Source organism: Rutidosis leptorrhynchoides, chromosome 1 (assembly GCF_046630445.1).
Source record: "Rutidosis leptorrhynchoides isolate AG116_Rl617_1_P2 chromosome 1, CSIRO_AGI_Rlap_v1, whole genome shotgun sequence".
NCBI lineage: Eukaryota > Viridiplantae > Streptophyta > Magnoliopsida > Asterales > Asteraceae > Rutidosis > Rutidosis leptorrhynchoides.
Genome location: NC_092333.1, coordinates 712724444 through 712748630, shown reverse-complemented (window position 1 = coordinate 712748630; position 24187 = coordinate 712724444).

Here is a 24187-nt window from a genome sequence, read left to right as displayed (position 1 = left end):
TATCATAGTATCATGTTAACTATATATATATATATCCATATATATGTCATCATATAGTTTTTACAAGTTTTAACGTTCGTGAATCACCGGTCAACTTGGGTGGTCAATTGTCTATATGAAACATATTTCAATTAATCAAGTCTTAACAAGTTTGATTGCTTAACATGTTGGAAACATTTAATCATGTAAATATCAATCTCAATTAATATATATAAACATGGAAAAGTTCGGGTCACTACAGTACCTACCCGTTAAATAAATTTCGTCCCGAAATTTTAAGCTGTTGAAGGTGTTGACGAATCTTCTGGAAATAGATGCGGGTATTTCTTCTTCATCTGATCTTCATGCTCCCAGGTGAACTCGGGTCCTCTACGAACATTCCATTGAACCTTAACAATTGGTATCTTGTTTTGCTTAAGTCTTTTAACCTCACGATCCATTATTTCGACGGGTTCTTCGATGAATTGGAGTTTTTCGTTGATTTGGATTTCATCTAACGGAATAGTGAGATCTTCTTTAGCAAAACATTTCTTCAAATTCGAAACGTGGAAAGTGTTATGTACAGCCACGAGTTGTTGAGGTAACTCCAGTCGGTAAGCTACTGGTCCGACACGATCAATAATCTTGAATGGTCCAATATACCTTGGATTTAATTTCCCTCGTTTACCAAATCGAACAACGCCTTTCCAAGGTGCAACTTTAAGCATGACCATCTCTCCAATTTCAAATTCTATATCTTTTCTTTTAATGTCAGCGTAGCTCTTTTGTCGACTTTGGGCAGTTTTCAACCGTTGTTGAATTTGGATGATCTTCTCGGTAGTTTCTTGTATAATCTCCGGACCCGTAATCTATCTATCCCCCACTTCACTCCAACAAATCGGAGACCTGCACTTTCTACCATAAAGTGCTTCAAACGGCGCCATCTCAATGCTTGAATGGTAGCTGTTGTTGAAGGAAAATTCTGCTAACGGTAGATGTCGATCCCAACTGTTTCCGAAATCAATAACACATGCTCGTAGCATGTCTTCAAGCATTTGTATCGTCCTTTCACTCTGCCCATCAGTTTGTGGATGATAGGCAGTACTCATGTCTAGACGACTTCCTAATGCTTGCTGTAATGTCTGCCAGAATCTTGAAATAAATCTGCCATCCCTATCAGAGATAATAGAGATTGGTATTCCATGTATGGAGACGACTTCCTTCAAATACAGTCGTGCTAACTTCTCCATCTTGTCATCTTCTCTTATTGGCAGGAAGTGTGCTGATTTGGTGAGACGATCAACTATTACCCAAATAGTATCAAAACCACTTGCAGTCCTTGGCAATTTAGTGATGAAATCCATGGTAATGTTTTCCCATTTCCATTCTGGGATTTCGGGTTGTTGAAGTAGACCTGATGGTTTCTGATGCTCAGCTTTGACCTTAGAACACGTCAAACATTCTCCTACGTATTTAGCAACATCGGCTTTCATACCCGGCCACCAAAAATGTTTCTTGAGATCCTTGTACATCTTCCCCGTTCCAGGATGTATTGAGTATCTGGTTTTATGAGCTTCTCTAAGTACCATTTCTCTCATATCTCCAAATTTTGGTACCCAAATCCTTTCAGCCCTATACCGGGTTCCGTCTTCCCGAATATTAAGATGCTGCTCCGATCCTTTGGGTATTTCATCCTTTAAATTTCTCTCTTTTAAAACTCCTTGTTGCGCCTCCTTTATTTGAGTAGTAAGGTTATTATGAATCATTATATTCATAGATTTTACTCGAATGGGTTCTCTGTCCTTCCTGCTCAAGGCATCGGCTACCACATTTGCCTTCCCCGGGTGGTAACGAATCTCAAAGTCGTAATCATTCAACAATTCAATCCACCTACGCTGCCTCATATTCAGTTGTTTCTGATTAAATATGTGTTGAAGACTTTTGTGGTCGGTATATATAATACTTTTGACCCCATATAAGTAGTGCCTCCAAGTCTTTAATGCAAAAACAACCGCGCCTAATTCCAAATCATGCGTCGTATAATTTTGCTCGTGAATCTTCAATTGTCTAGACGCATAAGAAATCACCTTCGTTCGTTGCATTAATACACAACCGAGACCTTGCTTTGATGCGTCACAATAAATCACAAAATCATCATTCCCTTCAGGCAATGACAATATAGGTGCCGTAGTTAGCTTTTTCTTCAATAACTGAAACGCTTTCTCTTGTTCATCCTTCCATTCAAATTTCTTCCCTTTATGCGTTAATGCAGTCAAGGGTTTTGCTATTCTGGAAAAGTCTTGGATGAACCTTCTGTAGTAACCAGCTAGTCCTAAAAACTGGCGTATGTGTTTCGGAGTTTTCGGGGTTTCCCACTTTTCAACAGTTTCTATCTTTGCCGGATCCACCTTAATACCTTTTTTGTTCACTATGTGACCGAGGAATTGAACTTCTTCTAACCAAAATGCACACTTTGAAAATTTAGCGTACAATTCTTCCTTCCTCAATACTTCTAACACCTTTCTCAAATGTTCACCGTGTTCTTGGTCATTCTTTGAGTAAATAAGTATGTCATCAATGAAAACAATGACAAACTTGTCAAGGTATGGTCCACACACTCGGTTCATAAGGTCCATGAACACAGCTGGTGCATTAGTTAAACCAAACGGCATGACCATAAACTCGTAATGACCGTAACGTGTTCTGAAAGCAGTCTTTGGAATATCATCTTCTTTCACCCGCATTTGATGATACCCGGAACGTAAGTCAATCTTTGAATAAACAGACGAGCCTTGTAGTTGATCAAATAAGTCGTCGATTCTCGGTAGTGCGTAGCGGTTCTTGATGGTAAGTTTGTTCAACTCTCGGTAGTCGATACACAACCTGAATGTACCATCTTTCTTCTTGACAAACAAAACAGGAGCTCCCCACGGTGATGTGCTTGGTCGAATGAAACCACGCTCTAAAAGTTCTTGTAATTGACTTTGCAGTTCTTTCATCTCGCTGGGTGCGAGTCTGTAAGGAGCACGAGCTATTGGTGCAGCTTCTGGTACAAGATCTATTTGAAATTCAACGGATCGATGTGGGGGTAATCCCGGTAATTCTTTCGGAAATACATCGGGAAATTCTTTTGCGACGGGAACATCATTGATGCTCTTTTCTTCAGTTTGTACTTTCTCGACGTGTGCTAGAACAGCATAGCAACCTTTTCTTATTCGTTTTTGTGCCTTCAAATTACTAATAAGATGTAGCTTCGTGTTGCCCTTTTCTCCGTACACCATTAAGGGTTTTCCTTTTTCTCGTATAATGCGAATTGCATTTTTGTAACAAACGATCTCTGCTTTCACTTCTTTCAACCAGTCCATACCGATTATCACATCAAAACTCCCTAACTCTACTGGTATCAAATCAATCTTAAATGTTTCGCTAACCAGTTTAATTTCTCGATTCCGACATATATTATCTGCTGAAATTAATTTACCATTTGCTAATTCGAGTAAAAATTTACTATCCAAAGGCGTCAATGGACAACTTAATTTAGCACAAAAATCTCTACTTATATAGCTTCTATCCGCACCCGAATCAAATAAAACGTAAGCAGATTTATTGTCAATAAGAAACGTACCCGTAACAAGCTCCGGGTCTTCCTGTGCCTCTGCCGCATTAATATTGAAAACTCTTCTGCGGCCTTGTCCATTCGTGTTCTCCTGGTTCGGGCAATTTCTAATAATGTGGCCCGGTTTTCCACATTTATAACAAACTACATTGGCATAACTTGCTCCGACACTACTTGCTCCGCCATTACTCGTTCCGACACCATTTGTTCCTTTCGTTCTATTAACCCCTGGTCCGTAGACCTCACACTTCGCTACACTATGACCATTTCTTTTACACTTGTTGCAAAATTTGGTGCAGAACCCCGAGTGATACTTTTCACACCTTTGGCATAGCTGCTTCTGATTGTTGTTGTTATTGCGGTTATTATTGTTATTGGGATGATTGTTGTAGTTGCTATTGTTGTTGTTGTTGTTGTTGTTGGGCCGTTTGTTGTAGTTGCGATTGATGTTGCGATTGTTGGGATAATTGTTGCGATTATTGTTGTAATTGTTGTTGTTGTTGTATTGGTGATTCTTATCACCGTTTTCCTCCCACTTTCTTTTGACTTGCTTCACATTGGCCTCTTCAGCAGTCTGTTCTTTAATTCTTTCTTCAATCTGGTTCACTAGTTTGTGAGCCATTCTACATGCCTGTTGTATGGAGGCGGGCTCGTGTGAACTTATATCTTCTTGGATTCTTTCCGGTAATCCTTTCACAAACGCGTCGATCTTCTCTTCCTCATCTTCGAATGCTCCCGGACACAATAGGCACAATTCTGTGAATCGTCTTTCGTACGTGGTAATATCAAATCCTTGGGTTCGTAACCCTCTAAGTTCTGTCTTGAGCTTATTGACCTCGGTTCTGGGACGGTACTTCTCGTTCATCAAGTGCTTGAATGCTGACCACGGTAGTGCGTACGCATCGTCTTGTCCCACTTGCTCTAGATAGGTATTCCACCATGTTAACGCAGAACCTATGAAGGTATGTGTAGCGTACTTCACTTTGTCCTCTTCAGTACACTTACTTATGGCAAACACCGATTCGACCTTCTCGGTCCACCATTTCAATCCGATCGGTCCTTCGGTTCCATCAAATTCCAAAGGTTTGCAGGCAGTGAATTCTTTGTAGGTGCATCCGACACGATTTCCTGTACTGCTAGATCCAAGGTTATTGTTGGTATGTAGCGCAGCCTGTACTGCGGCTATGTTTGAAGCTAGAAAAGTACGGAATTCCTCTTCATTCATATTCACGGTGTGTCGAGTAGTCGGTGCCATTTCCTTCAAAATAGTCAAATGGAACAAGTTAATCATACAGAATATTAAGAGTAGTTAATAGTATTTCGTAGCATAATATGAACTCATTTATAAAAGCTTTTTCTTCATATTAGCGTTTTATAAGTTTAAATTCGGGTAGTACCTACCCATTAAGTTCATACTTAGTAGCTAATATATAATTCAACTACTACAATTCTATATGAAAAACTGATTATAATAATAATTCGCGTTCAAACTTTTACACAATATTTTACAAACTTACAATACCGCTTATTTTACATATAGCATGAAATATAGCACACAATAAATTTGATACAAGATGGTTGTGAAGATAATTCTAGCTAGTACACAAGTCGTTCAGCAAAGGCAATAAAGACACGTAATTCATACGTCCAGAAACAAGTCATGCATTCTGGTTTTACTAGGATTACTTCCCATCCTTGGTCTTGTGGAACATAACCGTTATGGCCGTTGATAAGACAGCATGTTGTAACGTTGTCAAAGGGACGAGGGTTACGTAATGTCCAACAGTCCCGTAACAATCTAAAAACCTCATTTCTTACCCCAATTACCGACTCCGTCACTTGTGGGAACGTTTTGTTTAATAGTTGTAGCCCGATGTTCTTGTTCTCACTTTGGTGAGAAGCGAACATTACTAATCCATAAGCATAACATGCTTCTTTATGTTGCATGTTAGCCGCTTTTTCTAAATCACGAAGTCCAATATTCGGATATATTGAGTCAAAATAATTTCTTAACCCATTGCGTAAAATAGCATTTGGGTTCCCCGTAATATATGCGTCAAAGTAAACACATCGTAACTTATGGATTTCCCAATGTGATATCCCCCATCTTTCGAACGAAAGCCTTTTATAAACCAAGGCATTCTTGGAACGTTCTTCGAATGTCTTACAAACTGATCTCGCTTTAAATAGTTGTGCCGAAGAATTCTGACCGACTCTAGACAAGATTTCATCAATCATGTCTCCGGGTAGGTCTCTTAAAATATTGGGTTGTCTATCCATTTTGTGTTTTTATACTGTAAAATAGACAAGAGTTAGATTCATAAAAAAAAAATACTTATTAATACAAGCAATTTTTACATATATCATAAAGCATAAGCACACTATATTACATATATTACACCACACGAATACAACTATCTTATTCCGACTCGCTTGTTTCTTCTTCTTCGGTTTTGGTTCGTTTTGCCATGTTTCTAGGGATATATGATGTTCCCCTAATACGAGCTGTCGTTTTCCACATTGGTTTAGAGAAACCTGGTGGTTTAGAGGTTCCCGGGTCATTGTTACAACTTAAGGACTTCGGGGGTTGACGATACATATAAAGTTCATCGGGGTTGGAATTAGATTTCTCTATTTTTATGCCCTTTCCCTTATTATTTTCTTTTGCCTTTTTAAATTCAGTTGGGGTAATTTCTATAACATCATCGGAATTCTCGTCGGAATCTGATTCATCGGAGAATTGGTAATCCTCCCAATATTTTGCTTCCTTGGCGGAAACACCATTGACCATAATTAGCCTTGGTCGGTTGGTTGAGGATTTTCTTTTACTTAACCGTTTTATTATTTCCCCCACCGGTTCTATTTCTTCATCCGGTTCCGATTCTTCTTCCGGTTCCGATTCTTCTTCCGGTTCCGACTCTTCTTCCGGTTCCTCTTCGGGAACTTGTGAATCAGTCCACGAATCATTTCAATTTACATTTGACTCTTCATTATTATTAGGTGAGTCAATGGGACTTGTTCTAGAGGTAGACATCTATCACATAATATCAAACGCGTTAAGAGATTAATATATCACATAATATTCACATGTTAAAAATATATAGTTTCCAACAAAATTTGTTAAGCAATCATTTTTCAAGTAAACACGGTCGAAGTCCAGACTCACTAATGCATCCTAACAAACTCGATAAGACACACTAATGCAAAATTCTGGTTCTCTAAGACCAACGCTCGGATACCAACTGAAATGTCCCGTTCTTATTGATTAAAAACGTTCCATATTAATTGATTTCGTTGCGAGGTTTTGACCTCTATATGAGACGTTTTTCAAAGACTGCATTCATTTTTAAAACAAACCATAACCTTTATTTCATAAATAAAGGTTTAAAAAGCTTTACGTAGATTATCAAATAATGATAATCTAAAATATCCTGTTTACACACGACCATTACATAATGGTTTACAATACAAATATGTTACATAGAAATTAGTTTCTTGAATGCAGTTTTTACACAATATCATACAAACATGGACTCCAAATCTTGTCCTTATTTTAGTATGCAACAGCGGAAGCTCTTAGTATTCACCTGAGAATAAACATGCTTTAAACGTCAACAAAAATGTTGGTGAGTTATAGGTTTAACCTATATATATCAAATCGTAACAGTAGACCACAAGATTTCATATTTTAATACACATCCCATACATAGAGATAAAAATCATTCATATGGTGAACACCTGGTAACCGACATTAACAAGATGCATATATAAGAATATCCCCATCATTTCGGGACACCCTTCGGATATGATATAAATTTCGAAGTACTAAAGCATCCGGTACTTTGGATGGGGTTTGTTAGGCCCAATAGATCTATCTTTAGGATTCGCGTCAATTAGGGTGTCTGTTCCCTAATTCTTAGATTACCAGACTTAATAAAAAGGGGCATATTCAATTTCGATAATTCAACCATAGAATGTAGTTTCACGTACTTGTGTCTATTTTGTAAATCATTTATAAAACCTGCATGTATTCTCATCCCAAAAATATTAGATTTTAAAAGTGGGACTATAACTCACTTTCACAGATTTTTACTTCGTCGGGAAGTAAGACTTGGCCACTGGTTGATTCACGAACCTATAACAATATATACATATATATCAAAGTATGTTCAAAATATATTTACAACACTTTTAATATATTTTGATGTTTTAAGTTTATTAAGTCAGCTGTCCTCGTTAGTAACCTACAACTAGTTGTCCACAGTTAGATGTACAGAAATAAATCGATAAATATTATCTTGAATCAATCCACGACCCAGTGTATACGTATCTCAGTATTGATCACAACTCAAACTATATATATTTTGGAATCAACCTCAACCCTGTATAGCTAACTCCAACATTCACATATAGAGTGTCTATGGTTGTTCCGAAATATATATAGATGTGTCGACATGATAGGTCGAAACATTGTATACGTGTCTATGGTATCTCAAGATTACATAATATACAATACAAGTTGATTAAGATATGGTTGGAATAGATTTGTTACCAATTTTCACGTAGCTAAAATGAGAAAAATTATCCAATCTTGTTTTACCCATAACTTCTTCATTTTAAATCCGTTTTGAGTGAATCAAATTGCTATGGTTTCATATTGAACTCTATTTTATGAATCTAAACAGAAAAAGTATAGGTTTATAGTCGGAAAAATAAGTTACAAGTCGTTTTTATAAAGGTAGTCATTTCAGTCGAAAGAACGACGTCTAGATGACCATTTTAGAAAACATACTTCCACTTTGAGTTTAACCATAATTTTTGGATATAGTTTCATATTCATAATAAAAATCATTTTCTCAGAATAACAACTTTTAAATCAAAGTTTATCATAGTTTTTAATTAACTAACCCAAAACAGCCCGCGGTGTTACTACGACGGCGTAAATCCGGTTTTACGGTGTTTTTCGTGTTTCCAGGTTTTAAATCATTAAGTTAGCATATCATATAGATATAGAACATGTGTTTAGTTGATTTTAAAAGTCAAGTTAGAAGGATTAACTTTTGTTTGCGAACAAGTTTAGAATTAACTAAACTATGTTCTAGTGATTACAAGTTTAAACCTTCGAATAAGATAGCTTTATATGTATGAATCGAATGATGTTATGAACATCATTACTACCTTAAGTTCCTTGGATAAACCTACTGGAAAAGAGAAAAATGGATCTAGCTTCAACGGATCCTTGGATGGCTCGAAGTTCTTGAAGCAGAATCATGACACGAAAACAAGTTCAAGTAAGATCATCACTTGAAATAAGATTGTTATTGTTATAGAAATTGAACCAAAGTTTGAATATGATTATTACCTTGTATTAGAATGATAACCTACTGTAAGAAACAAAGATTTCTTGAGGTTGGATGATCACCTTACAAGATTGGAAGTGAGCTAGCAAACTTGAAAGTATTCTTGATTTTATGTAACTAGAACTTGTAGAATATATGAAGAACACTTAGAACTTGAAGATAGAACTTGAGAGAGATCAATTAGATGAAGAAAATTGAAGAATGAAAGTGGTTGTAGGTGTTTTTGGTCGTTGGTGTATGGATTAGATATAAAGGATATGTAATTTTGTTTTCATGTAAATAAGTCATGAATGATTACTCATATTTTTGTAATTTTATGAGATATTTCATGCTAGTTGCCAAATGATGGTTCCCACATGTGTTAGGTGACTCACATGGGCTACTAAGAGCTGATCATTGGAGTGTATATACCAATAGTACATACATCTAAAAGCTGTGTATTGTACGAGTACGAATACGGGTGCATACGAGTAGAATTGTTGATGAAACTGAACGAGGATGTAATTGTAAGCATTTTTGTTAAGTAGAAGTATTTTGATAAGTGTATTGAAGTCTTTCAAAAGTGTATAAATACATATTAAAACACTACATGTATATACATTTTAACTGAGTCGTTAAGTCATCGTTAGTCGTTACATGTAAGTGTTGTTTTGAAACATTTAGGTTAACGATCTTGTTAAATGTTGTTAACCCAATGTTTATAATATTAAATGAGATTTTAAATTATTATATTATCATGTATGAATATCTCTTAATATGATATATATACATTAAATGTCTTTACAACGATAATCGTTACATATATGTCTCGTTTAAAAATCATTAAGTTAGTAGTCTTGTTTTTACATATGTAGTTCATTGTTAATATACTTAATGATATGTTTACTTATCATAGTATCATGTTAACTATATATATATCCATATATATGTCATCATATAGTTTTTACAAGTTTTAACGTTCGTGAATCACCGGTCAACTTGGGTGGTCAATTGTCTATATGAAACATATTTCAATTAATCAAGTCTTAACAAGTTTGATTGCTTAACATGTTGGAAACATTTAATCATGTAAATATCAATCTCAATTAATATATATAAACATGGAAAAGTTCGGGTCACTACATCAAGCCCATATGATCACATAATATAAGTTCGCGTTTACACCCTGCAAGTGTAACTAATGATAATTGAATTGAGGATTTTTGTTCAAACCCGTACGTGGAATGTTCGTTTTCGTACTTGTGTTCAAAGTGTAAAAGTATGATACGTATATGTTTCTCATCCCATAGTTTAAAGCATAAAAGTTGTTTGAAAGATGGGACTATGATCTCACCTCGAGTGCACGAGTACAAAAGTACTTCACAAACTAAACGTGTGCATGCAAGTTGCTTAGTCTTGACCTAAACAAGGAAGTTGTATCAATTAACTGGTTACGACACATGGTCGATGAAATGTGTTCAATTAGTCATATGGCTCGTTACGACTCGATTAGTATAGCATGTGAATCACGTTGTCAAGTTTCATGCAAGAATCAAGTATAAAATACGATTAAAACGATTGCATAAGTGTTTGGTCAAGTTTGACTAAAAGTCAAACTTGGTCAAAGTCAAAGTCAACGGGGTCGGGTCGGTTATTCGACAATTTTCCCATGATGAGAAAGTATATATAAACATGTTTGCCAAGTTTCATGTTAATCGGAGTTACGAGTAAGCGGGGGTGAAAATGTGAAAAACAATAAGTAGTTGGGACAGACCCAAATGGCGCGCCGCTCCATATTTGGCGCGCCGCTCCATTTAACTGATCAGCAAGTCTGACAGTTTTCACACTCAAGCACGAATCCAACTTCAAATACACATAAATCATAAACCGTAAACATCCAAAACAAGTATCTTATATCGTTGGAAAGGTATTTTGATAAGGAATAAAACTAACCACTTTTCATCAAGCAAAAACATCATTTACAATAGCCGAAAACTCGTTAAGTGATCATTAAATGTTCAAAATCATCGTTTCAAGTTTACAAAATGCATTTTAAGATTCGGGAATCCAATTCACACATATGATATGCCGTTTTGAAGGTAAAGAAACATACATTACAACTAAACACTTACTAATAACATTTCATGGCATTCGAAACATCAAAAGTTAGTTTTAAGTCTATCAAACCCTAACCAAAGTTCACAAAAATCAATAATTATGTTTTTGAAGTTTTCTTACTCAACCTACGCATCAAAACGAAACTAGTGATACTAGTAACACAATTAAAACATGAACTTTAACAATTTAACAACATTAACTCATCCAAAATCAAAGATTAAGCACACCCATTTCAAATGTTCAAACTAGTTACTCAAGACAACGAATCGAGCAAACAAAACATATATTCATGTTATACACGAGCCATAGACACTAACTAACACCATTTCAAGTCAAAAACACGAATTTAGAGAATCTAGAGTTTTAAAAATGTTACCCAAACGAGATGAAATTGGTACCAAAATGTAGAGGATGAAGAGAGGATCACGAAAATGTAATTTCTTTTGATGTTTGCTTTTTGATTCAAATTTAGATGATGATTTTGTGAGTTGGGTGTTTGAGTTCATAAAATGGAAGTAGAGAGAAAATGGGGAGGTGGAGGATGGAGTGAATGAATGGTGGAGAGTGGGGTTTGACTAGTTGAACTAGTCAACTAGTTTGGCCCCTTTGCAACTTTGGTCCCTCAAGTTTGAAAGCAGGTGCAGGAATTAACCAAACGAATATTTTAAAAATGCTCGAGTAACGAGTGATGTTATAATTAAATAACGGGAATATTATGAACGTTAGCCAACTGAGACTGCGAATTTAAATAACGAAAGGTATTATTTAAAAAAAAAAAGACGGCGTTAAAATATATTTAACGGAAAAACGCGGGATGTTACAAGATCCCTACATCTTTCAAAGCTATACTTCGACTTCAAAACTGTATATTGACGATTACCATATGCGTTCAAACTCTTCAAAATTCTTGAAAACACCTTGGATTGCTAACCAATGATTCAGATATGTTAACAGTGTGAATGCTGATGAAGCAGCAAAAGCCATAGATAGTCTTAATGGCCAAAAGGTTGATAATAACGAACGGTGTGTTGAAAAAGCTCAGATTTGGAACTGGAAAACGGATTGAGCAAACTATGCAGGAGGTTGTGGACAAATCATAAGGACTAAACCTGTATTCAAAGAATCCAATGATTCAGTATCTGCTGAAATCGTTAGCGAATACCTTGCTCCTTACTTATCTTAAATCCTTACGGAAGAATTTTCTTCATTATCCTTCGATCTTGGAAATTTCAAGATATCATTGTATCTTTCATTATAAATATCTTCGATATTTCTGAAGATATCTTCATAAATATTTTTGTCCGAAATTATCCATTTTCTCGGGCTATCTATGTTACATCATAAAAGAAACTGTTTTAGTTTCTATCCTTCTGTAAAATTTGAGTTTAAATTATGAATGATTTCTGGAGAAGTGTTGGGAATTGAAGCATGAGCTAGTATTATATAATGACGTTGGGCCAACATAATTATATTACAGTAAGTCATGCTAAGTTTTCAATGGAACATGATGATTCACAGACCATACCGTCATCATACGCCGTGTTACACGACTCTTACATTCTATTTAATATCTAAACATATCAAGAGCATATTTTCTTGATAGTTCTATTTTTTCCGTAACTTATGGTAATTTAACAAGTCAAGATCGTGCCATTACAATTTCTTTCTTAGAACATTAGCTATGTTCATTCCGAAATTCATACATACGAATTCTGGACCATTACTTGATGTACTTAAAGTCAGGAAGAGAAAACAAAAGCATGAAGCTTCGAGTATAAATCACAGCAAATAGGAGAGATCATTAACCCTGGATGTCGATAATTATGGAAAGACAGATACAAGGAAGGATTATGAAAATCACCACCCCAAGAGCAAAATAGAAGTAAACAGATTCCTCCAGTGGGAGTTGGAATAGAAGGATGATTTTTGCGATAGTCGGAATAAGATCAAGGATCAGAACTGGATTAAGCATATTAACAGATCTTTTGGAAGTATGGTGATATTGTTCCAAAAGAACATATATTTAGTCGCAATATCATTCCAAAATGTAATGTTTTTAATTGTAATTTCCTTATTTTTAGTTGTAATTGTTTAAAATAAATAAGTGTGAAGACGAAAGACGAAGATCGCTCGAAAACGAAGATTTAAAGTCGAAAATGAAGATTTAAAAGGCGAAAACGTCCAAAATGCTCAAACGTACAAGTTACACTCTAAGTTGTTTAATTTATTGAAGGAAAATGTCTAAAGATTAACAAGAACGCAAGTCGCGGAACGCAAATTGAAATTGTACGAAAAGACGTTCGAGAAACCGGAACCGAGACATAAACCGGACGTAAACGTACGAAACATCGGAGCCAAAATTACGAGTCAACTATGCACAAGAATATAATATAATATATATATATATATATATATATATATAATTATATAAAATTATATATATATTATATATATTTATTAAATATGTCGACAAGCTAGTGTACAAAAAATATGGAAGCTGGATCTGGTGGCCATGCGATCGCATGGGAAATAGGCATAAAACCCATGCGATCGCATGGGTTACTGTAGCAGGCCAACATGCTATAAATACCAGGCCTGTGCTCGAGCTTCAAACACACTCTTTTATATTTTCAAATTCAGTTTTTAATTTTTATTTTATGTAATTTAGTTTTAGGAGTAGGAGTAGGTTAATTTAGTGGTTACATTTCTACAAGTTTGGGTAGCGTAACGTTTATTTTACGGGTTTTCAAGTTGAAGTTCTGTCTGTGTAAAGCTACGCGATAAATACTCAATGTAAGTTATGTAGTTGGAATATTTGACTTCGGGTATAAGGTTAAATTTGTCGAGCATTTTATAAATATGACCGATGGACTATTATGGACAAAAACCAGATAGGTTTCAAATACATCCAGGACAAAGGACAATTAACCCAGGGTAATAAATTATAATCAAAACGTCAAACATCATGGTTACGGAAGTTTAAATAAGCATAATTATTATATTATTATTTATTTTACGCACTTAAATTATCGTCATTTATATTTTGCATTAGGTTTTAATTGTGACTTAAAATATAAAATCGACAAACTGGTCATTAAACGGTAAACCCCCTTTTATATATTATTACTACGTATAATATATTTTGTACAAATATAATTGTTTAAAAATATAGTGTAAAATAAGTCGTCTCCCTGTGGAACGAACCGGATTTACTAAAAACTATACTACTCTACGATTAGGTACACTGCCTATAGTGTTGTAGCAAGGTTTAGGTATATACCATCTATAAATAAATAAATACCTTGTGTAAAATTGTATCGTATTTAATAGTATTTAGCAATAAAAATAATAACTATTTCGTATACACCTCTACGCACATCAAGTTTTTGGTGCCGCTGCCGGGGAGTCGGCGAAACGCAATATTTTTAATTTATTTTTGTATAAATATATTTATATATATTTTTAGAAAAACAATATAAAGTTATTAAAAAAAAACTGGACTTACAGGCCCATGCGATCGCATGAGCCAGAAGCCTCAACACCATGCGATCGCATGGCCTGCCCTGACAGGTCTGACTCGAGCATTAAATACGTTTAAGGTTTATAAATAATTATTATTATTAATTAGGTTTATATATTTTAATATTTAATTTTAATTTTATTTAAAATTAGTAATATTAAGTTTTAATTAGTTTTATTAATATATAAAATTAATACTTTTATAAATAATTATATAAAAATAATATTTTTATAAAAATAGGTAATTTTATCATTTTTTGTCTCTTTTTATAATTTGTATATTTTAATCATTTTTATATTTATCGTTCGTAATTAGTTTTAAGACTAGTATTTTGCCGTAGTTACTTTATTTTTAGCTTTTAAGACTTTGCCGTAAAATCCCTTAAGTGCCTTTTCTTTGGACTAAGATTTAGGTGCTTTAGAATTTTGCGACGCCATTTTAAAATTTCAGTACTTTTTAAGTTATTGCCATTTTGGATATAGAATTCCTTTTAAGCTTTAATACCTTTAGACATAACTTTTAATATTTAGTTTTTAGAATACTAAGTTTCGACGCTTTATTTTCTTATTTTTATTTTTCGACTATTTGTTTTTCGACATTTATTTTTCGACCTTTTATTTTTCGACGTTTTTCGACGCGCTCTTTTTCTTTCTTATTTCTCGACGCTCTAGTTTTTAGGACTTAGAATTTTTTTTCTATTTCTTCTCTAAAATTTCAAAACGAAAAATTATTTTAAGCAGTTAAATTGATAGACATCCAAATTTTCTGGTTCGTAGTAATAGTTGGATTTGTTAGTGGCTGAGTTGTGAGCTTCCGATTTAAAGGGTTCTGGCTCCCTGCTACATCTTTTGGCTATTCGAAACGTGGGCAAAATCAGAAAAGTCTATTAATTTGATAACTTATATAATTTTTAGTTTTATAACTAATAGGATAATTAGTAAATGCACCACATTGTAGCTAAAATTTGGTAATAAGCACATTATGGAAAATCTCGAGAATATTTTGGAAACTCTTTATGACATCCGAAATCAATTTAATCAATACTCTCAAACGGGTGTTGATGACAATTCGTTCGGTCAATCTTGGATCACGAATGACGAAACAATAACTGGTTGTGAAATCTGTGGAGATTATCACTCAACATGGGAATGTTATTATTACGTTCCTATGGAAAATTATGCACCCATGGAATCTGAATGGAATGATTATGAGGAATACAATTCTAATTGGGATTATTCCCAAGAATATATCCAAACTCAACAACCAGAAGACGAGGAAAATTATGTGTCTGAAAATTCTTTAGATTATATGAAAATCAAACTCGAAGAACTTGATGCTCAAAATGAACAAATGAGAGAATTTGTAAATAGGCAAGCTGAAACTCTATCAGATTACACACCTGTTGATCTGAGGAATATTGTGCAAGAAAATCTCATATCATCAAATTTTGATGAATTCGAGAGCTCCGAAATCACCAACTATCCCGATGATACTTTTTATTCAGCTTTACCAATTTCACAACATATCAACACATTAGCCTCTACCGACGAAATCATCGATCCATCAATGGATGAAGAAGAAGTAAGGGTGACAAATTGGTACTCTTGGGAAAACGTAACGTTGAAAACTTTACCCCCGAGACCAAAGTGGTGGGACCGATAAGTACCGTTAATGAAAAAGAATCTACTTCGATCCCGAAATTCACCATTCCACAACCTTCCAACCCAATATTCTCAATAGACGAGTCATCTACCGAAGATGAACTACGAGCTGTAATAGATAATGACACCTCGGATTTCACCCAATTTGGTAATAGAGGTGAAAACTTTGATCCAGAGAATAAACGGAAGGAAATGTTAGAAATTGTCCACCCTATAGAAATATGTATATCGGTGTATATCGATCCATTTGACCAAGAACCAGAAAAGAGACATATCCATTTACTAAAAGCTAAACTTAAAAAAGAATTAAGTAGTGACGATCGGGTGGTTCTAAACTTTAAACCCATTGATATATTATACACCACCCGAGATGTAAATAACTGGCTCACTATTCTAATTCGTGGAACTTATTCTACCGACTTCACATGTCGTCAGCTAAGTGTGGGGAAGTCTAACCCCACTTAACGTTAAATTAGGGGTTATGGTTAGTGCATAACTCGTTAATAAAAATGCATGATGAGTTAGGGTAAAAGACGCATTTTCAAAGATTAGCAAACAGTTCAGAAAAGCAACCGTTTTTGAAGAAAAAACATGTGTGATAAAACAAGAAGGAATTAACGATGAGGCGCGCCATCTATCATTCGACGAGCTTTGTAATTACAAACTGGGTATTTTTAATCACTTTTCTACACTTATCACCCTCGTGAATTTATAATTATAGTCTGATTTCATGCAAATGAGGGCATTGCATGATCTCAAGTGTGGGGAAGGGTTATAAATTCTCTCGGGTTTGCACTTAGTTTATTTGCCAAATTTTGTGAAATTTTAAAAATTTTCAAATAAATGAATTCAAAATCATGTTTATACATATTTATGAACGATGAAAACTAGGTGTTAATACCGAAATTATCGTTACCTCAGAAAGGACATAAATCGAGAAACACCCTAAAACACTTGAATTCATTTAAAATGGAATAAAGGAGAATAAAAATGCAAAGAAAGAAACTAAGTGTGGGGAGAATGTACCAAGTTATTCAATTAAAAAAACTATCTATCACATGTTTCTGTAAAGTTATTGCAGGTGCTTTTGTTTTGGACTAAATTGACTGTTTTACCCGCAATATTATAATAAAGATAAAAGAAAAGATGGATCTACATGATGAATCAATTCCATCATTAAAAGGAAGTAAAGTCTTCCGAAAAAGACACGCGCTTCTTGATTTAGGTCAAGAAGTTGTCGTCCAGACCAGCTGTAGGTTGACGAAAAATCTAGAAAAGTCATCTCTAAAATCAGCAGGAAATCCACGAACCTCAGCATCAAACAGGGTCGCCAAGTGGTCAGACTTATCCTAACTATGAGAGGATCTGTCTCGTAAAATGGGGAGGGCGCCGTGCAAATTAGCTTGATAAGACTAATGAATCAGACCCCCAGAAAGGATAATCTCCTTAAAGATTAAAAATCAGCTTTTAAGACTGATATTACTCAATCCTTGAGATTGACTTTAAAGATTGAGAATTACAAACTCATGGAATTCGATGATATCTAAACTCGAGCTTGAACGAGAAAATATTTTGATCAAATTAAAACCGATTTGTTTTCTGAAAAACTCATTTTCAATGCGTTCATTACCATTGAACGTAAAATCCTAGGAATTCACCTGGAATTCATTAGGTCACCTGAACCAATTCGGGTGTCAACCGTAAGAATGGTGGTTGCATAGCATGGTCGAAGACAGGACCTTGTGCCAGACCGAAAAAAAATTATAGGGTGATCTTTACTATTACTCCTACAAAGGATAGTAATTGCATCCGACACGTAACATCTGAATGTCATTAGACATCGCCCTAACAGTTGCTTGTTCAACGCTTTCCTTTACAATCGGACGGTAGTTTACCGAAAGGTAATATACGGAGCAAGTATACTGGACGTGTTGCTTTCCTAATACAAGGTTAGCAAGTGGGTGACACAAAACCATAAGTTTTGAGCTAAAATTTTCAAATCTGAAACCCACCAAACCCACAAAAACATTTTGCATACACCGGTGAAGGGTTATTCTGGAAAACTTATCTAGGGTAAAAGCTAGAATGAATTTTCAAAAGATCAAATGTTTTCATAAAGATCCAATTTTCTTAAGGATCTAAATTTTTATAGTCATGTGGGACTGTAAACCACATCGTTACAATCATTGTTTATACCGCCATATCAAAATCACTAATGTATAAAGTGTGAAGAATAAAGAAGTGATTCGTGTGATTTAATTTCAAGTTCTGTATTGCTTGAGGACAAGCAACGCTCAAGTGTAGGGATAATTGATATTGCTCCAAAAGAACATATATTTAGTCGCAATATCATTCCAAAATGTAATGTTTTTAATTGTAATTTCCTTATTTTTAGTTGTAATTGTTTAAAATAAATAAGTGTGAAGACGAAAGACGAAGATCACTCGAAAACGAAGATTTAAAGTAGAAAACGAAGATTTAAAAGGCAAAAACGTCCAAAATGCTCAAACGTACAAGTTACACTCCAAGTGGTTTAATTTATTGAAGAAAAACGTCTAAAGATTAACAAGAACGCAAGTCGTGGAACGCAAATTGCACGATATTAAATTGTACGAAAAGACGTTCGAGAAACCGAAACCGAGACATAAACCGGGCGTAAACGTACGAAACATCGAAGCCAAAATTACGAGTCAACTATGCACAAGAATATAATATAATATATATATATAATTATATAAAATTATATATATATTATATATATATTTATTAAATATGTCGACAAGCTAGTGTAGAAAAAATATGTAAGCTGGATCTGGCGGCCATGCGATCGCATGAGAAATAGGCATAAAACCCATGCGATCGCATAGGTTACTATAGCAGGCCAAAATGCTATAAATACCAGGCCTGTGCTTGAGCTTCAAACACACTCTTTTATATTTTCAAATTCAGTTTTTAATTTTTATTTTATGTAATTTATTTTTAGGAGTAGGAGTAGGTTAATTTAGTGGTTACATTTCTACAAGTTTGGGTAGCGTAACGTTTATTTTACGGGTTTTCAAGTCGAAGTTCTGTCTGTGTAAAGCTACGCGATAAATACTCAATGTAAGTTATGTTCTCCTTTTTAAATTAATGTCTCGTAGCTAAGTTATTATTATGCTTATTTGAGCCAAAGTAATCATGATGTTAGACTAAATATTAAAATTGGGTAATTGGGCTTTGGACCATAATTGGGGTTTGGATAAAAGAACGACACTTGTGGAAATTAGATTGTGGGCTATTAATGGGCTTTATATTAACTAAACGATACCTCGTTAATTTAATATATAGACTTATAATTTGACGTATTTATATATAACCACATACGCTTGACTGGGTACGGTGGGCGGGATATTTATAAATACAAATTATTGTTCATTTGACCGGACACGGGGATGGATTAATAGTCAATGGACTCATTAAAACAGGGGTGGATTACATTCAAGTGTAATTGTTAACAAAGTATTAAAACCTTGGTTTACACACAGTCGATAATCTGGTGTATTCATTAAACAAAGTATTAAGACCTTGTTACAGTTCGAATCCCCAATTAGTTAGAATATTTGACTTTGGGTATAAGGTTAAATTTGCCGAGCATTTTATAAATATGACCGATGGACTATTATGGACAAAAACCAGATAGGTTTCAAATACATCCAGGACAAAGGACAATTAACCCAGGGTAATAAATTATAATCAAAATGTCAAACATCATGGTTACGGAAGTTTAAATAAGCATAATTATTATATTGTTATTTATTTTACGCACTTAAATTATCGTCATTTATATTTTGCATTAGGTTTTAATTGTGACTTAAAATATAAAATCGACAAACTGGTCATTAAACGGTAAACCACCTTTTATATATTATTACTATGTATAATATATTTTGTACAAATATAATTGTTTAAAAATATAGTGTAAAATAAGTCGTCTCCCTGTGGAACGAACCGGACTTACTAAAAACTATACTACTCTACGATTAGGTACACTACCTATAGTGTTATAGCAAGGTTTAGGTATATCCCATCTGTAAATAAATAAATAACTTGTGTAAAATTGTATCGTATTTAATAGTATTTCGCAATAAAAATAATAACTATTTCGTATACACCTCTACGCACATCATATGGATTAAGGAAGAAAGTATAAGAATGGTGAAAATAATGGAACGGAAGAGGTGAATTTATAGTGAAATAACAGACACAACAATCGAGGCAATTTACCGCATTTAATCAAAGAAAATTCTAATTTCCTTAATTACCGGAGAATCAAATCTTATACAGATTACGAAGATTTTCTTTAAATTCCTTGAATTTCGGAAATCAACCGTGACTACGTCAAAAGTTAAGGCGAACATTTAATTTCCTCATTTCACTCTTTTGCGATAACTTCACTCAGACTCTTCGCGTAATCGAATTGTTGTAATTATATTATTCAATGGTGATAAAACTCTATTTTTCAACTCATATTCATCATTAAAATATTCTTGTTGTCAACAATGACGATCTCTATCAAATTTTATGACTGTGATTTTCTCGAACTCCTCTCTGTTTGTCTATCCTAGTGTTGTGGTATAAAAACGCTCAATGTTTTAAATGAGCTCAATACTATTCATAACACATTTCATGCATCCAATTTACTGAAATGACTTGTAAAACATCATCAATCCTTTTTGAGAAAACCTAAACAATGACACTCGTGTTATTCCCTTGAATGACCTCTGCATTAATAATAAAATGCACTTCGTAGAAGAACCTGTAGAATTTATGGATCGTAAGACTTAAACGCTTGAAACAAAACAATATTCTATCCGCTGGAATTCACGAAAGGCTCCGAGTATACCTGGGAACATGAAGACCAAATAAAACGAAAATATCCTCACCTGTTTACAAACAACGCCGACTGATGGCAACAACTAAATTTCGGGATGAACTTTTTTTAACGGGTAGGTACTGTCATGACCCGAAAAATTTTGACTTATTTTGAACCAAATCTATATATGATTTAATAGTTCTGAGATGATAATCTAAGTCTGTTAAACTGAGCCTCAAAATTTTTGAACTGTTTATATGAATCCAGTTAACCTTGACTGTTCCCGACGATTCACGAACAATTGTTGTAAATAAATATGTATATATATATATATACATATTATATATTACATAATTAATAAATTGTAATATTAATATATTTAATTACAAGTTCAATTATAGTTGTTATACTCATATTATTATTAGCTTCATTATTATTATAAATATTAATATTAACATTAATATCAGTATCAGTATTATTAATATTATTATTTTCAATATATATAGATGTGAAATTAGATACATGTAAATTGTTATATTATTTTTGTTATTATTATTATTATTATTATTATTATTATTATTATTATTATTATTATTATTATTATTATTATTATTATTATTATTATTATTATGACCATTATCATTAAAAATTATTATTATTATTATACAACAACAACAAATTATTATCATTATTATTATTATAGTTATTATTATTATAAAAATAATACAATTAATTATTATTATCATTAATAATATTATTATTATCATTTTTATAATTATTATTATCATTATTATTAATCTATTATTATTATTATTATTATTATTATTATTATTATTATTAGTATTATTATTATTATTAATATATTTATTAATTATTAATATTAATTAAAAATAAAAATAATGCAGACAGATAACAAATTAGGTTTGATATCACAATCTGCTTTTAATTTTTTCTCTGATCGTGAGCTGCTTTTAATTTTTTTTATTTTCCTTTCTTTTGTCTGAGTGTTATATGTCGACACCCACAATTATTCTAAGGTCAGTCAGTTCCAGTTGTTAAGAATCATTCAATATCCACTACCATATTCAATTATATCTGCAGTTCGTGAAATTAAACAGAAAAAGCCATTAACAACTCAAAACCTCTGTTCGTGTCACATTTTAATCAAAAGCTCGAATTCGAATTCAATTTCAAAAAGTAATAATGCAGTTTTGTTAGTAATCCTTCATTCAAACTACCTGTAAAATCTCAGACTCCAATTCCTTATATCGAGTTCTAATTTTAAGGTCAAATTATAATTTTCAAAAGTCAACCGATTTGTTCTTGGTAAAATTCGAATTCGTTTTTATGTTTCAAGTTCAATTGACGATTCCAATAGTTTCTAGGAGTGATTTGAAAAATATTTTATGAAGGAATCGTGATCTAAAAAATCTAAAAATCGAAATTGAGGTTTGGTTTCTTTTTTTTTAGCGACTGCAGTAGCAATTTTTTTCTTTTTTTCGTTTTTTTAATCAATAACACAATTTATATTTTTCTGATTGTTTACAAGTCTTAAACAAAACCATAAATTCATTATTATAGTTATTGTGTTATTTTGGTCGTTTGGATTTTAGGTGAAGAAGAAGATGAATCAGACTGAAACAGATACTAGATATATATCTTTAGTTTGCATTAAAAATCCGAAAAACAAGAATGGCAGAATGGTTAAGTGTGTTTGTTAATGAACGAGAGGTCTCGGGTTCGAGCCTTGTCTGTTGCATTTTTTTTGGGAAACCTTTTAAAGGTAGTTTTCATTATCAAAATTATTATTTTTATTATTATTGTTATTATTACTAGTATTATAATAATAATTATTATTATTACTAATGTAAGTGTTAGTTATCATTTATTATTATTATCATGATTATAATTACAATTATGATTATTATTATTAATAATTATTATTATTACTAATATTATTATCATTACGAGTAATATCATTAAGTATTATTATTATTATTATTATTATTATTATTATTATTATTATTATTATTATTATTATTATTATTATTATTATTATTATTATTATTATTATTATTATTATTATTATTATTATTATTATTATTATTATTATTATTATTATTAGTAATAAGATTGTTATGATTATTATTATTATTATTATTAAGTATTAAGTATTATTATCAAAATTATTATTTTCATTATCATTATTATTAAACCTTTCATTTTATTAAAAACTACTGTTATTATTATTATTATTATTATTATAGGTATTATTATTATTATTAATATTATTATTATTAATATCATTATTATCGTTATTAATAAAAGTATTATTATTATAGATATTATAGTTATTATTATTATTATTACTATTATTACTATTATCATTCTTATTATTAAAAGTATTAAAATTATCATTTGTATTAAAACTAACATTATTATTATCATTAATATAATCATTATTATTATTTTTATCATTACTAATATTATTTTAGTATTATTATAATTAATATTTTAACAAACAAATGATATATATATATATATATATATATATATATATATAATACATATAACATAACAAAATGTATATTTTTATTTATTTAAAATATATAAAATGAATACCTGAAACATATAGGTTATTAATATAAAAATGATATAACTAATAAATTTATATATATATAAATTTGTTCGATTACAATTATGTGTGTTAATATATATATATATATATATATATATATATATATATATATATATATATATATATATATATATATATATATATATATATATATAGGTTCGTGAATCCGAGGTCAACCATGCACTTGTTCAGTGCCATCATATGCGTAATTACTACTAAATACAATATCGTGAGTTTTCATAGCTCCCTTTTTAATTGCTTTTGCAATATATATTTTTGGGCTGAGAATACATGCACTACTTTTATAACTGCTTTACGTTTAGACACAAGTACTCAACTGTTATTATGCTGTCTTGCTTTGTCATGCAAATCCTCACTGTAATATCGTTAATTGCTTGGTATAACGCAAACTTAATTATTATGAGTAGGCCTATTGAGAGTAACGTCTCTAACCATTTGACCTT